This window comes from Oncorhynchus gorbuscha, unplaced genomic scaffold, assembly GCF_021184085.1.
Source record: "Oncorhynchus gorbuscha isolate QuinsamMale2020 ecotype Even-year unplaced genomic scaffold, OgorEven_v1.0 Un_scaffold_454, whole genome shotgun sequence".
Taxonomy (NCBI): domain Eukaryota; kingdom Metazoa; phylum Chordata; class Actinopteri; order Salmoniformes; family Salmonidae; genus Oncorhynchus; species Oncorhynchus gorbuscha.
This window is the reverse complement of record NW_025745294.1, coordinates 145,001-162,239: the sequence shown is the minus strand read 5'-3', so window position 1 is coordinate 162,239 and position 17,239 is coordinate 145,001. Positions and strand designations below refer to the sequence as shown.

General features: G+C 44.6%; 1 pseudogene; it reads right to left on the bottom strand.

The window, feature by feature from the left end:
• Positions 1-17,239, bottom strand: part of LOC124018251 — a 150,955-nt pseudogene that overhangs the window by 51,164 nt on the left and 82,552 nt on the right.

The window sequence follows — 17,239 nt, the reverse complement described above, 5'->3', positions numbered from 1 at the left end:
CAGATGTGCCAGTGCCTTTTGAACAACGTTCATGTGGTTTTCCTATAAGTGATTGGCTGGTTGAGAGGTGAGGTTGCAGTACCTGTTGTTCTGATTGGCCAGCTTGTAGAGGGCGTGGCTGATCTCGGCAGATGCCAGAATGGCGCCATGGCGACTGTGGAGATCAATGCCCAGCGCTATGGGCAGCAGCTGAGGCATAACTGAAAATTCAACCATCAAAATATAAAATGTAATTTTAACTCAATTATTGTATGTGTCTTTTCATTCTTTGCAAGAACATAAACAGTCTGCACAGGTGTGTGTGTGTGGTTCATTTATTTGAATATAACCTGAATGATTTGTGGCCAGGCTGGTCTGCCTGTAATGACACAGCCTCCGGGTACACGTCTATGACATCGACATAGTTTCAAATCTGGCCTATTGCCCTTTGACCTCTCTCAGTGTGTTCATTATAAAACACATAAATCATTCAATAATAACAAGACAGATGAAAAGACCCAGACACAACAACAGTGACTGCAGATGAACACACCCAGTCTATTCCACAGTAAGACAACGTGTTGTGTTAGAGCAGGTAGGGAACAGTGACTACAGATGAACACACCCAGTCTATTCCACAGTAAGACAACGTGTTGTGTTACAGCAGGTAGGGAACAGTGACTACAGATGAACACACCCAGTCTATTCCACAGTAAGACAATGTGTTGTGTTAGAGCAGGTAGGGAACAGTGACTGCAGATGAACACACCCAGTCTATTCCACAGTAAGACAATGTGTTGTGTTAGAGCAGGTAGGTGAACAGTGACTGCAGATGAACACACCCAGTCCATTCCACAGTAAGACAACGTGTTGTGTTAGAGCAGGTAGGTGAACAGTGACTGCAGATGAACACACCCAGTCTATTCCACAGTAAGACAACGTGTTGTGTTAGAGCAGGTAGGTGAACAGTGACTGCAGATGAACACACCCAGTCTATTCCACAGTAAGACAACGTGTTGTGTTAGAGCAGGTAGGTGAACAGTGACTACAGATGAACACACCCAGTCTATTCCACAGTAAGACAACGTGTTGTGTTAGAGCAGGTAGGTGAACAGTGACTACAGATGAACACACCCAGTCCATTCCACAGTAAGACAACGTGTTGTGTTAGAGCAGGTAGGGAACAGTGACTACAGATGAACACACCCAGTCTATTCCACAGTAAGACAATGTGTTGTGTTACAGCAGGTAGGGAACAGTGACTACAGATGAACACACCCAGTCTATTCCACAGTAAGACAACGTGTTGTGTTAGAGCAGGTAGGGAACAGTGACTACAGATGAACACACCCAGTCTATTCCACAGTAAGACAACGTGTTGTGTTAGAGCAGGTAGGTGAACAGTGACTACAGATGAACACACTCAGTCTATTCCACAGTAAGACAACGTGTTGTGTTAGAGCAGGTAGGGAACAGTGACTACAGATGAACACACCCAGTCTATTCCACAGTAAGACAATGTGTTGTGTTACAGCAGGTAGGGAACAGTGACTACAGATGAACACACCCAGTCTATTCCACAGTAAGACAACGTGTTGTGTTAGAGCAGGTAGGGAACAGTGACTACAGATGAACACACCCAGTCTATTCCACAGTAAGACAATGTGTTGTGTTACAGCAGGTAGGGAACAGTGACTACAGATGAACACACCCAGTCTATTCCACAGTAAGACAACGTGTTGTGTTAGAGCAGGTAGGGAACAGTGACTACAGATGAACACACCCAGTCTATTCCACAGTAAGACAACGTGTTGTGTTAGAGCAGGTAGGGAACAGTGACTACAGATGAACACACCCAGTCTATTCCACAGTAAGACAACGTGTTGTGTTAGAGCAGGTAGGTGAACAGTGACTACAGATGAACACACCCAGTCCATTCCACAGTAAGACAACGTGTTGTGTTAGAGCAGGTAGGGAACAGTGACTACAGATGAACACAGTCTATTCCACAGTAAGACAACGTGTTGTGTTAGAGCAGGTAGGGAACAGGACCAATGACGTAGCTCACCTGTTGTGGCCATATAATCAGGTGCTTGAGGCGTCAGATTGTGCAAAGCCTTTGTCGCCAGCTGTCGAATCACCCTGCAAAACAACAGATACACAAGCAGAGGACAATTCCACTTTCTCCATTACATACAATGGCTTTTACTCTAATAGGCTACACACAGTACCAACTCTAATAGGCTACACACAGTACCAACGCTTTAATGGCAACAGGCTGGCATACGGACATACCACTTGGGACAAACACAGAAGACAAATACTAACTTGAGGTGTGCTTGATTTAGCTTCTGGGACTATTCCATTGGTTTAGCTTCTGGGACTATTCCATTGGTTTAGCTTCTGGGACTATTTCATTGGTTTAGCTTCTGGGACTATTCCATTGGTTTAGCTTCTGGGACTATTCCATTGGTTTAGCTTCTGGGCCTATTCCATTGGTTTAGCTTCTGGGCCTATTCCATTGGTTTAGCTTCTGGGCCTATTCCATTGGTTTAGCTTCTGGGACTATTCCATTGGTTTAGCTTCTGGGCCTATTCCATTGGTTTAGCTTCTGGGCCTATTCCATTGGTTTAGCTTCTGGGCCTATTCCATTGGTTTAGCTTCTGGGCCTATTCCATTGGTTTAGCTTCTGGGCCTATTCCATTGGTTTAGCTTCTGGGCCTATTCCATTGGTTTAGCTTCTGGGACTATTTCATTGGTTTAGCTTCTGGGACTATTCCATTGGTTTAGCTTCTGGGCCTATTCCATTGGTTTAGCTTCTGGGCCTATTCCATTGGTTTAGCTTCTGGGGCTATTCCATTGGTTTAGCTTCTGGGACTATTCCATTGGTTTAGCTTCTGGGACTATTCCATTGGTTTAGCTTCTGGGACTATTCCATTGGTTTAGCTTCTGGGACTATTCCATTGGTTTAGCTTCTGGGACTATTTCATTGGTTTAGCTTCTGGGACTATTCCATTGAAAAAAGGACATGGATGAGGACAGGAAAGGCCCTTACCCGTCCCAGTGGTTGATCTTCATGGCTACCAAGTGGTCGATCATGGGCCTGGTGTATTCTGGGAAACTGGCGATGTAAACACTGAAGAGAACAGGGCAAGAGGTTATTACTATTTTACTAATACAGGTAACGTTATAACTACTACTATTACAGGTAATGTTATAACTACTACTACTCCAGGTAATGTTATAACTACTACTACCACGGGTAATGTTATAACTACTACTATTACAGGTAATGTTATAACTACTACTACTACTACTCCAGGTAATGTTATAACTACTACTACTACTACTCCAGGTAATGTTATAACAACTACTACAGGTAATGTTATAACTACTACTACTACAGGTAATGTTATAACTACTACTACTACAGATAATGTTATAACTACTACTACTATTACAGGTAATGTTATAACTACTACTACTATTACAGGTAATGTTATAACTACTACTACTATTACAGGTAATGTTATAACTACTACTACTATTACAGGTAATGTTATAACTACTACTACTATTACAGGTAATGTTATAACTACTACTATTACAGGTAATGTTATAACTACTACTATTACAGGTAATGTTATAACTACTACTATTACAGGTAATGTTATAACTACTACTATTACAGGTAATGTTATAACTACTACTAATACAGGTACTGTTATAACTACTACTACTCCAGGTAATGTTATAACTACTACTACTCCAGGTAATGTTATAACTACTACTACTCCAGGTAATGTTATAACAACTACTACTACTACTACTACTACAGGTAATGTTATAACTACTACTACTACTACAAGTAATGTTATAACAACTACTACTACTACAGGTAATGTTATAACAACTACTACTATTACAGGTAATGTTATAACTACTACTATTACAGGTAATGTTATAACTACTACTATTACAGGTAATGTTATAACAACTACTACTACTACAGGTAATGTTATAACAACTACTACTACTACAAGTAATGTTATAACAACTACTACTATTACGGGTAATGTTATAACTACTACTACTACTACAGGTAATGTTATAACTACTACTACTACTACAGGTAATGTTACAACTACTACTACTACTACTACTACAGGTAATGTTATAACTACTACTACTACTACAGGTAATGTTATAACTACTACTACTACTACAGGTAATGTTATAACTACTACTACAGGTAATGTTATAACTACTACTACTACTACAGGTAATGTTATAACTACTACTACAGGTAATGTTATAACTACTACTACTACTACAGGTAATGTTATAACAACTACTACTACAGGTAATGTTATAACAACTACTACTACAGGTAATGTTATAACAACTACTATTACAGGTAATGTTATAACAACTACTATTACAGGTAATGTTATAACAACTACTATTACAGGTAATGTTATAACAACTACTACTACAGGTAATGTTATAACAACTACTACTACTACAGGTAATGTTATAACAACTACTACTACTACAGGTAATGTTATAACAACTACTACTACTACAGGTAATGTTATAACAACTACTACTACTACAGGTAATGTTAACAACTACTACTACTACAGGTAATGTTATAACAACTACTACTACTACAGGTAATGTTATAACTACTACTGCTACAGGTATTGTTATAACTACTACTGCTACAGGTAATGTTATAACTAATATTGCTACAGGTAATGTTATAACTAATATTGCTACAGGTAATGTTATAACAACTACTACTACAGGTAATGTTATAACTACTACTACTACTACAGGTAATGTTATAACAACTACTACTACTACTACAGGTATTGTTATAACTACTACAGGTATATGACTTAAATGTAAATGTTATAACTATTACTACTACAGGTAATGTTATACCTACTACTACTACAGGTAATGTTATAACTACTACTACTACAGGTAATGTTATAACTACTACTACTACTACTACTAATACTACTACTACAGGTAATGTTATAACTACTACTACTACAGGTAATGTTATAACTACTACTACTACTACTACTACTACTACTACTACTACTACTACAGGTAATGTTATAACTACTACTACTACAGGTAATGTTATAACAACTACTATTACAGCTAACTAACTAACTACAGTACCGGACGCAGCTAACTAACTAACTACAGTACCGGACCCAGCTAACTAACTAACTACAGTACCGGACCCAGCTAACTACAGTACCGGACCCAGCTAACTACAGTACCGGACCCAGCTAACTACAGTACCGGACCCAGCTAACTACAGTACCGGACCCAGATACTTCCTCAACAACATTCAGCGTCAGCCTACAGAACATATTGTTTACTTCCTCAACAACATTCAGCGTCGGCCTACAGAACATATTGTCAGATTGTTTACTTCCTCAACAACATTCAGCGTCAGCCTACAGAACATATTGTTTACTTCCTCAACAACATTCAGCGTCGGCCTACAGAACATATTGTCAGATTGTTTACTTCCTCAACAACATTCAGCGTCAGCCTACAGAACATATTGTTTACTTCCTCAACAACATTCAGCGTCAGCCTACAGAACATATTGTTTACTTCCTCAACAACATTCAGCGTCAGCCTACAGAACATATTGTTTACTTCCTCAACAACATTCAGCGTCGGCCTACAGAACATATTGTCAGATTGTTTACTTCCTCAACAACATCTTGGGCCTCAGAAGTGTAGTGAATCTCCCCCGGGGCTACATTCTTTAACAGGTTTTACTCTGTGATGTGGGAGGAATGTTTCCTCTGACAGTCTAGGTGGTGTTAGAGACGTCACCCATAGGATTAGGATGGGGACAGTCACATTCTACAGAGAGGCAGGGCTTTGACAGCTCAGTGACACAGCCTCAGGGCACCAATGGGGACAGTCACATTCTACAGAGACGCAGGGCTTTGACAGCTCAGTGACACAGCCTCAGGGCACCAATGGGGACAGTCACATTCTACAGAGAGGCAGGGCTTTGAGAGCTCAGATACCTGAGATGTCAGCGATGCATTGAGAAGAGGAGAAAACGTCCCTGGTTCAACATAAAGGACATGTCCTATGCACACTCCTTTACAAAACAATACTTCTACAATATAAGTGGCAGGCTCCATTTGACTAAGACCAGATAGTACAGCTTCTGTTCTGTGGTTCTGGGTAGTATAACATATACTGCCACCACCGGGTAGTATAACATATACTGCCACCACCGGGTAGTATAACATATACTGCCACCACCGGGTAGTATAACATATACTGCCACCACCGGGTAGTATAACATATACTGCCACCACCGGGTAGTATAACATATACTGCCACCACCGGGTAGTATAACATATACTGCCACCACCGGGTAGTATAACATATACTGCCACCACCGGGTAGTATAACATATACTGCCACCACCGGGTAGTATAACATATACTGCCACCACCGGGTAGTATAACATATACTGCCACCACCGGGTAGTATAACATATACTGCCACCACCGGGTAGTATAACATATACTGCCACCACCGGGTAGTATAACATATACTGCCACCACCGGGTAGTATAACATATACTGCCACCACCGGGTAGTATAACATATACTGCCACCACCGGGTAGTATAACATATACTGCCACCACCGGGTAGTATAACATATACTGCCACCACCGGGTAGTATAACATATACTGCCACCACCGGGTAGTATAACATATACTGCCACCACCGGGTAGTATAACATATACTGCCACCACCGGGTAGTATAACATATACTGCCACCACCGGGTAGTATAACATATACTGCCACCACCGGGTAGTATAACATATACTGCCACCACCGGGTAGTATAACATATACTGCCACCACCGGGTAGTATAACATATACTGCCACCACCGGAGTAGTATAACATATACTGCCACCACCGGGTAGTATAACATATACTGCCACCACCGGGTAGTATAACATATACTGCCACCACCGGGTAGTATAACATATACTGCCACCACCGGGTAGTATAACATATACTGCCACCACCGGTAGTATAACATATACTGCCACCACCGGTAGTATAACATATACTGCCACCACCGGGTAGTATAACATATACTGCCACCACCGGGTAGTATAACATATACTGCCACCACCGGGTAGTATAACATATACTGCCACCACCGGGTAGTATAACATATACTGCCACCACCGGGTAGTATAACATATACTGCCACCACCGGGTAGTATAACATATACTGCCACCACGGGGTAGTATAACATATACTGCCACCACCGGGTAGTATAACATATACATACCACCGGGTAGTATAACATATACTGCCACCACCGGGTAGTATAACATATACTGCTACCACCGGGTAGTATAACATATACTGCCACCACCGGGTAGTATAACATATACTGCCACCACCGGGTAGTATAACATATACTGCCACCACCGGGTAGTATAACATATACTGCCACCACCGGGTAGTATAACATATACTGCCACCACCGGGTAGTATAACATATACTGCTACCACCAGGTAGACTCCTACCACCACCAGGTAGACTCCTACCACCAGGTAGACTACTCCTACCACCACCAGGTAGCCTACTCCTACCACCACCAGGTAGCCTACTCCTACCACCACCAGGTAGACTACTCCTACCACCACCAGGTAGACTACTCTTACCACCATCCAGGTAGACTACTCCTACCACCACCAGGTAGACTACTCCTACCACCACCAGGTAGACTACTCCTACCACCACCAGGTAGACTACTCCTACCACCACCAGGTAGACTACTCCTACCACCACCAGGTAGACTACTCCTACCACCACCAGGTAGACTACTCCCACCACCACCAGGTAGACTACTCCCACCACCACCAGGTAGACTACTCCCACCACCACCAGGTAGACTCCCACCACCACCAGGTAGACTCCCACCACCACCAGGTAGACTCCTACCACCACCAGGTAGACTCCCACCACCACCAGGTAGACTCCTACCACCACCAGGTAGACTCCTCCTACCACCAGGTAGACTCCCACCACCAGGTAGACTCCCACCACCAGGTAGACTCCCACCACCAGGTAGACTCCCACCACCAGGTAGACTCCCACCACCAGGTAGACTCCCACCACCAGGTAGACTCCCACCACCAGGTAGACTCCCACCACCAGGTAGACTCCCACCACCAGGTAGACTCCCACCACCAGGTAGACTCCCACCACCAGGTAGACTCCCACCACCAGGTAGACTCCTACCACCAGGTAGACTCCCACCACCAGGTAGACTCCTACCACCACCAGGTAGACTCCTACCACCACCAGGTAGACTCCTACCACCAGGTAGACTCCTACCACCAGGTAGACTCCCACCACCAGGTAGACAGGGAAATGGCCTAAATGTGTACACGTAACCACAGCAGTGTTCTACAATATTAGACCGTTGACATTTTTCGAATTCTGTCATGCAGCTCAAGCAATTTCTCCAACTGTCAACACATTCAAATTGAATAGAGGACGTGTAACGCAGAGGGGTTGGTTGGGAATTGTGGGGAGGTGCGCGTTCGGGCTGTGTGGATGGTGGTCTCAGATCCACGTAATATATTCCATATTGTAGATTAATAGAGAAGACATAAAAACTATTAAATAAAATATGGAACCAATGAGTAACCAAAATAAGTGAAGAATCTCATTTACAATATATTTTGATTTATTTAACAAAGTAGCCACCCTTTGCCTTAATGACAGCTTTGCACACACTTGGCACACCCTGGAATGAGTGGGTGTGTCCAAACTTTTGAATAAGTACTGTATATTTGCTCATAAAGGCGTCTCCACCACTATTTCTCGCAAAAGACATTTTACAGACAACAAAAAGATGCCAATATTTCAAACGAACAAATTGTCTGTCAACAATTATGAAATTGTCCCCACATTTCCCGGTAGTGACTTTTTTTCAAGCGTCAGTTAATTCATCCTAGTTAATATACTGTTTCTAGTTAGTAATGAGGTCCATTTTGGCTCAAGAGCTCCCCTAGAGGTCAAACCTCTGTAGAGTATCTTTAACTCACCTGATGGACAGGTAACAGTTGTTCAGGTTCCCAACAGCAAAGTAGTCCGCTGCTACTACGATGTCGATACCGTAGGGGAACGTGCCCTGGAGACAGAGAGGCAAGGGATCACGTCTATGGTTTTACTTTATGTACCAAGAGAACAGTGGTTTCAGTGTGACCGACTGGGTTCCAACACAGGTCTCCTGTTAGCCCGCTGAGCTAAAGCCTATGCATTAGACCAGGGAGCGAACACAAATCTCCAGGTCTCAGGCAAGGGTAGGCTAGTTGAGAACACCTTTATTTAACCAGGTAGGCTAGTTGAGAACACCTTTATTTAACCAGGTAGGCTAGTTGAGAACACCTTTATTTAACCAGGTAGGCTAGTTGAGAACACCTTTATTTAACCAGGTAGACTAGTTGAGAACACCTTTATTTAACCAGGTAGACTAGTTGAGAACACCTTTATTTAACCAGGTAGGCTAGATGAGAACACCTTTATTTAACCAGGTAGACTAGTTGAGAACACCTTTATTTAACCAGGTAGGCTAGTTGAGAACACCTTTATCTAACCAGGTAGGCTAGTTGAGAACACCTTTATTTAACCAGGTAGGCTAGTTGAGAATACCTTTATTTAACCAGGTAGGCTAGTTGAGAAAATCTTTATTTAACCAGGTAGGCTAGTTGAGAACACCTTTATTTAACCAGATAGGCTAGCTGAGAACAGCTTTATTTAACCAGGTAGGCTAGCTGAGAACACCTTTATTTAACCAGGTAGGTGTCACGCCTTGGTCATTGTATCTTGTGTTTTTGTTATATGTTTGGGTAGGCCAGGGTGTGACATGGGTTTATATGTTGTATTTCGTATTGGGGTTTGTATTAATTGGGAGTGTGTATTAGTAGGGGTGTGTCTAGTTAGGCTTGGCTGCCTGAGGCGATTCCTAATTGGAGTCAGCTGATTCTCGTTGTCTCGGATTGGGAACCGTATTTAGGCAGCCTGAGTGCGCGTTGTATTTCGTGGGCGATTGTACCTGTCTCTGTGTTAGTCACCAGATAGGCTGTAAGTAGTTTCACTCGTTTGTTGTTTTGTATTCTCAGTTATTTCATGTACAGCATTTTCTTCATTAAAAGTCATGAGTAACCTACACGCTGCATTTCGGTCTGACTCACTTCAAACAACAGACGAAGTTCATTACAGAATCGCCCACCACGATTCACAGACCGAGCAGCGTGTGAACTGGCAGGAGCTAAAGGAGGACGATATGGCCGGCAGAAGCAGGGATTATACGACGTGGGAAGAAATCGACAGGTGGGCGGCCGACCCAGAGCGAGTGCAAGAGCCCGCCTGGGATTCCCTACAGCAATGCGAAGAGGGCTATACACGGATGGAATCGAAAAGGAAAGCACGGCTATACAGAGCGAAAACCGTAGGTAACGGGGGAAAGCGCAGAGAGAGAGTGGCAGAGTCAGGAGTCAGACCTGAGCCTACTCTCCCTGTTAATTGTGAGGAGCAGCAATATGAGGACTTCTGGTCTTGGGAGATGATATTAGACGGAAAAGGACCCTGGGCGCAGCCGGGAGAATATCGCCGTCCCAAGGAGGAAATAGAAGTAGCTAAAGCGGAGAGGCGTGAGTATGAGGAGGCAGCACTGCGACGTGGTTGGAAACCGGAAAGTCACCCCAAAAAAATTATTGGGGGGGGGGTAAAAGGGAGAATAGTTATGCTAGGTAGGAAACCTGCGCATACTCCCTGTGCTCACCGTTGGGCTAGAGAGACCGGGCAGGCACCGTGTTATGCTATGGAGCGCACGGTGTTTCCAGTGCGGGTGCAGAGCCAGCTGCGACTCATACCAGCCCTTCCTATTGGCCGGGCTAGAGTGGGCATCGAGCCAGGTAAGCTTGGGCAGGCTCGGTGCTCAAGAGCTCCAGTGCGCCTGCACGGTCCGGTCTATCCAGAGCCACCTATACACACCAGTCCTCCGGTAGCAGCTCCCCCGCACCAGGCTTCCTGTGCGTGTCCTCGCGCCAGTACCACCAGTTCCAGCACCACGCACCAGGCCTCCAGTGCGCCTCGCCTGTTCAGCGCAGCTAGTGCTTTTCTCCCCTCCTGGCTATCGGAGTCTCCCGCCTGTTTAGCGCAGCCAGAGCCTTTCTCCTCTCCTGCGCTGCCGGAGTCTCCTGTCTGTCCAGCGCCACCAGTGCTCCCAGTCGGCCCAGCGCGTCCAGTGCGCCTCGCCTGTTCAGCGCAGCCAGAGCCTTTCTCCTCTCCTGCGCTGCCGGAGTCTCCTGTCTGCCCAGCGCCGCCAGTCGGCCCAGCGTCACCAGTCTGCCAGGATCCGCCAGAAGTGCCAGTCTGCCAGAAGTGCCAGTCTACCAAGATCTTCTAGATCGGCCAGACAACCTTAATCATCCAGGTCCACCAGCCAGCCAGGATTTACCGGAGCCTACTACCTGCCTGAGCTTCCTCTCAGTACTGAGCTTCCTCTCAGTACTGAGCTTCCTCTCAGTACTGAGCTTCCTCTCAGTACTGAGCTTCCTCTCAGTACTGAGCTTCCTCTCAGTACTGAGCTTCCTCTCAGTACCGAGCTTCCTCTCAGTACCGGGCTCCCTCTCTGTACCGGGCTCCCTCTCTGTACCGGGCTCCCTCTCTGTACCGGGCTCCCTCTCTGTACCGAGCTCCCTCTCTGTACCGAGCTCCCTCTCTGTACCGAGCTCCCTCTCTGTACCGAGCTTCCTCTCAGTACCGGGCTTCCTCTCTGTACCGGGCTCCCTCTCTGTACCGGGCTCCCTCTCTGTACCGAGCTCCCTCTCTGTACCGAGCTCCCTCTCTGTACCGAGCTCCCTCTCTGTACCGAGCTCCCTCTCTGTACCGGGCTCCCTCTCAGTACCGGGCTCCCTCTCAGTACCGGGCTGCCCCTCAGTACCGGGCTGCCCCTCAGTACCGGGCTGCCCCTCAGTACCGGGCTGCCCCTCAGTACCGGGCTGCCCCTCAGTACCGGGCTGCCCCTCAGTACCGGGCTGCCCCTCAGTACCGGGCTGCCCCGCTGTACCGGGCTGCCCCGCTGTACCGGGCTGCCCCGCTGTCCCGGGCTGCCCCGCTGTCCGGGCTGCCCCTCTGTCCGGGCTGCCCCTCTGTCCGAGTTGCCCCTCTATCCCGAGTTGCCCCTCTATCCCGAGTTGCCCCTCTATCCCGAGTTGCCCCTCTATCCCGAGTTGCCCCTCTGTCCCGAGTTGCCCCTCTGTCCCGAGCTGCCCCTCTGTCCCGAGCTGCCCCTCTGTCCCGAGCTGCCCCTCTGTCCCGAGCTGCCCCTCTGTCCCGAGCTGCCCCTCTGTCCCGAGCTGCCCCTCTGTCCCGAGCTGCCCCGAGCTGCCCCTCAGTTATGTGGGGATCAGGGTGAGGACTATTAGGCCATGGTCGGCGGAGAAGGTGGATTATCCTAGGACGCGAAGGGGAGGAACTAGGACATTTATGGAGTGGGGTCCATGTCCCGAGCCAGAACGCCCACCCGGACCCTCCCTATGCTCTTGAGGTGCGTCCCGGAGTCCGCACCTTAGGGGGGGGGGGGGTTCTGTCACGCCTTGGTCATTGTATCTTGTGTTTTTGTTATATGTTTGGGTAGGCCAGGGTGTGACATGGGTTTATATGTTGTATTTCGTATTGGGGTTTGTATTAATTAGGAGTGTGTATTAGTAGGGGTGTGTCTAGTTAGGCTTGGCTGCCTGAGGCGATTCCTAATTGGAGTCAGCTGATTCTCGTTGTCTCGGATTGGGAACCGTATTTAGGCAGCCTGAGTGCGCGTTGTATTTCGTGGGTGATTGTACCCGTCTTTGTGTTAGGCTGTAAGTAGTTTCACTCGTTTGTTGTTTTGTATTCTCAGTTATTTCATGTACAGCATTTTCTTCATTAAAAGTCATGAGTAACCTACACGCTGCATTTCGGTCTGACTCTCTTCAAACAGCAGACGAAGTTCATTACAGTAGGCTAGCTGAGAACACCTTTAATTAACCAGGTAGGCTAGTTGAGAACACCTTTATTTAACCAGGTAGGCTAGTTGAGAACAAGTTCTCATTTACAACTGCGACCTGGCCAAGATAAAGCATAGCAGTGTGAACAGACAACACAGAGTTACACATGGAGTAAACAATAAACAATTAACAAGTCAGATAACATAGTAGAAAAAAGATCATCTATATACATTGTGTGCAAAAGGCACGAGGAGGTAAGGCAATAAATAGGCCATAGGAGAGAATCATTACAATTGATCAGATTAACACCGGAGTGATCAATGACCAGATGAACATGTGCAGGTAGAGATACTGGTGTTTTTAATTAGCTGTTTTATACTCTTGTGAATTCAATGGTTTTTACTAGATTACTTGCAGTTTTTCATGTTGTCTGTCTGTCATTTTTTTTGTAATGACTTGGTGCCACCTATCTTGGCCAGGGCGCTCTTGAAAAAGAGATTTTAATCTCAAATGAGCCCTACCTGGTTAAATAAAGGTTAAAACATTGTTTTGTTTTTAAATGAGTCACAATGTATGATATGAACAGTTGAATAATATGAACATTTAAAATAATATGAAATGGTAATTACATTTCGATAACTAGTCCCTAGATCTGATGCCAAGCTTGGCAAGTGCTGGCTGCACACAAAGCATATTAATCTGCCTGTGGCCAAGTCAGTGTCTTGATCAGCACAGAATTTAGTTTTCTGACAGTTGTTGATCTGTTTAAAGGACTTTAGTGACAGTCAGTTACTCCTGGATGGTAGGTGATCATTACAGACAGTTGTTGATCTGTTTAAAGGACTTTAGTGACAGTCAGGACAGGTTACCGTAACACCTGGATGGTAGGTGATCATTACAGACAGCTGTTGATCTGTTTAAAGGCCTTTAGTGACAGTCAGTTACTCCTGGATGGTAGGTGATCATTACAGACAGTTGTTGATCTGTTTAAAGGCCTTTAGTGACAGTCAGTTACTCCTGGATGGTAGGTGATCATTACAGACAGTTGTTGATCTGTTTAAAGGACTATAGTGACAGTCAGGACAGGTTACCGTAACACCTGGATGGTAGGTGATCATTACAGACAGCTGTTGATCTGTTTAAAGGACTTTAGTGACAGTCAGGACAGGTTACCATAACAACTGGATGGTAGGTGATCATTAAAGACAGTTGTTGATCTGTTTAAAGGACTTTAGTGACAGTCAGGACAGGTTACCGTAACACCTGGATGGTAGGTGATCATTACAGACAGTTGTTGATCTGTTTAAAGGACTTTAGTGACAGTCAGTTACACCTGGATGGTAGGTGATCATTACAGACAGTTGTTGATCTGTTTAAAGGACTTTAGTGACAGTCAGGACAGGTTACCGTAACACCTGGATGGTAGGTGATCATTACAGACAGTTGTTGATCTGTTTAAAGGACTTTAGTGACAGTCAGGACAGGTTACCGTAACACCTGGATGGTAGGTGATCATTACAGACAGTTGTTGATCTGTTTAAAGGACTTTAGTGACAGTCAGTTACACCTGGATGGTAGGTGATCATTACAGACAGTTGTTGATCTGTTTAAAGGACTTTGGTGACAGTCAGGGCAGGTTACCATAACAACTGGATGGTAGGTGATCATTACAGTTGTTGATCTGTTTAAAGGACTTTAGTGACAGTCAGGACAGGTTACCGTAACACCTGGATGGTAGGTGATCATTACAGACAGTTGTTGATCTGTTTAAAGGACTTTAGTGACAGTCAGGACAGGTTACCGTAACACCTGGATGGTAGGTGATCATTACAGACAGTTGTTGATCTGTTTAAAGGACTTTAGTGACAGTCAGGACAGATTACCGTAACACCTGGATGGTAGGTGATCATTACAGACAGCTGTTGATCTGTTTAAAGGACTTTAGTGACAGTCAGGACAGGTTACCATAACAACTGGATGGTAGGTGATCATTACAGACAGTTGTTGATCTGTTTAAAGGACTTTAGTGACAGTCAGGACAGGTTACCGTAACACCTGGATGGTAGGTGATCATTACAGACAGTTGTTGATCTGTTTAAAGGACTTTAGTGACAGTCAGGACAGGTTACCGTAACACCTAGATGGTAGGTGATCATTACAGACAGTTGTTGATCTGTTTAAAGGACTTTAGTGACAGTCAGGACAGGTTACCGTAACACCTGGATGGTAGGTGATCATTACAGACAGTTGTTGATCTGTTTAAAGGACTTTAGTGACAGTCAGTTACACCTGGATGGTAGGTGATCATTACAGACAGTTGTTGATCTGTTTAAAGGACTTTAGTGACAGTCAGGACAGGTTACCGTAACACCTGGATGGTAGGTGATCATTACAGACAGTTGTTGATCTGTTTAAAGGACTTTAGTGACAGTCAGGACAGGTTACCGTAACACCTGGATGGTAGGTGATCATTACAGACAGTTGTTGATCTGTTTAAAGGACTTTAGTGACAGTCAGGACAGATTACCATAACACCTGGATGGTAGGTGATCATTACAGACAGTTGTTGATCTGTTTAAAGGACTTTAGTGACAGTCAGGACAGGTTACCGTAACACCTGGATGGTAGGTGATCATTACAGACAGTTGTTGATCTGTTTAAAGGACTTTAGTGACAGTCAGTTACACCTGGATGGTAGGTGATCATTACAGACAGTTGTTGATCTGTTTAAAGGACTTTAGTGACAGTCAGTTACAACTGGATGGTAGGTGATCATTACAGACAGTTGTTGATCTGTTTAAAGGACTTTAGTGACAGTCAGGACAGATTACCATAACACCTGGATGGTAGGTGATCATTACAGACAGTTGTTGATCTGTTTAAAGGACTTTAGTGACAGTCAGGACAGGTTACCGTAACACCTGGATGGTAGGAGATCATTACAGACAGTTGTTGATCTGTTTAAAGGACTTTAGTGACAGTCAGTTACACCTGGATGGTAGGTGATCATTACAGACAGTTGTTGATCTGTTTAAAGGACTTTAGTGACAGTCAGTTACAACTGGATGGTAGGTGATCATTACAGACAGTTGTTGATCTGTTTAAAGGACTTTAGTGACAGTCAGTTACAACTGGATGGTAGGTGATCATTACAGACAGTTGTTGATCTGTTTAAAGGACTTTAGTGACAGTCAGTTACAACTGGATGGTAGGTGATCATTACAGACAGTTGTTGATCTGTTTAAAGGACTTTAGTGACAGTCAGTTACACCTGGATGGTAGGTGATCATTACAGACAGTTGTTGATCTGTTTAAAGGACTTTAGTGACAGTCAGGACAGGTTACCGTAACACCTGGATGGTAGGTGATCATTACAGACAGTTGTTGATCTGTTTAAAGGACTTTAGTGACAGTCAGGACAGGTTACCGTAACACCTGGATGGTAGGTGATCATTACAGACAGTTGTTGATCTGTTTAAAGGACTTTAGTGACAGTCAGGACAGATTACCATAACACCTGGATGGTAGGTGATCATTAAAGACAGTTGTTGATCTGTTTAAAGGACTTTAGTGACAGTCAGGACAGGTTACCGTAACACCTGGATGGTAGGTGATCATTACAGACAGCTGTTGATCTGTTTAAAGGACTTTAGTGACAGTCAGGACAGGTTACCGTAACACCTGGATGGTAGGTGATCATTACAGACAGCTGTTGATCTGTTTAAAGGACTTTAGTGACAGTCAGTTACACCTGGATGGTAGGTGATCATTACAGACAGTTGTTGATCTGTTTAAAGGACTTTAGTGACAGTCAGGACAGGTTACCGTAACACCTGGATGGTAGGTGATCATTACAGACAGCTGTTGATCTGTTTAAAGGACTTTAGTGACCGTCAGTTACACCTGGATGGTAGGTGATCATTACAACCCGAATGTACTGTGTATCATAGCATTAGTCATGTAATAACTAATGACCTATGGTTTTGGTAACTGGGTTCACAAACCTGTCTTCCCACATTCTCCTGGAAGGCAGCCTGGGAGAGAAAGAGAAGAATACACAGTTTAGAAGTTAAATAATAGTAGTGAGATCTGATATAAATGACAGGGTCTAAGAGACAGTAGTTAGATAATAGTAGTCAGATCTGATATAAATGACAGGGTCTAAGA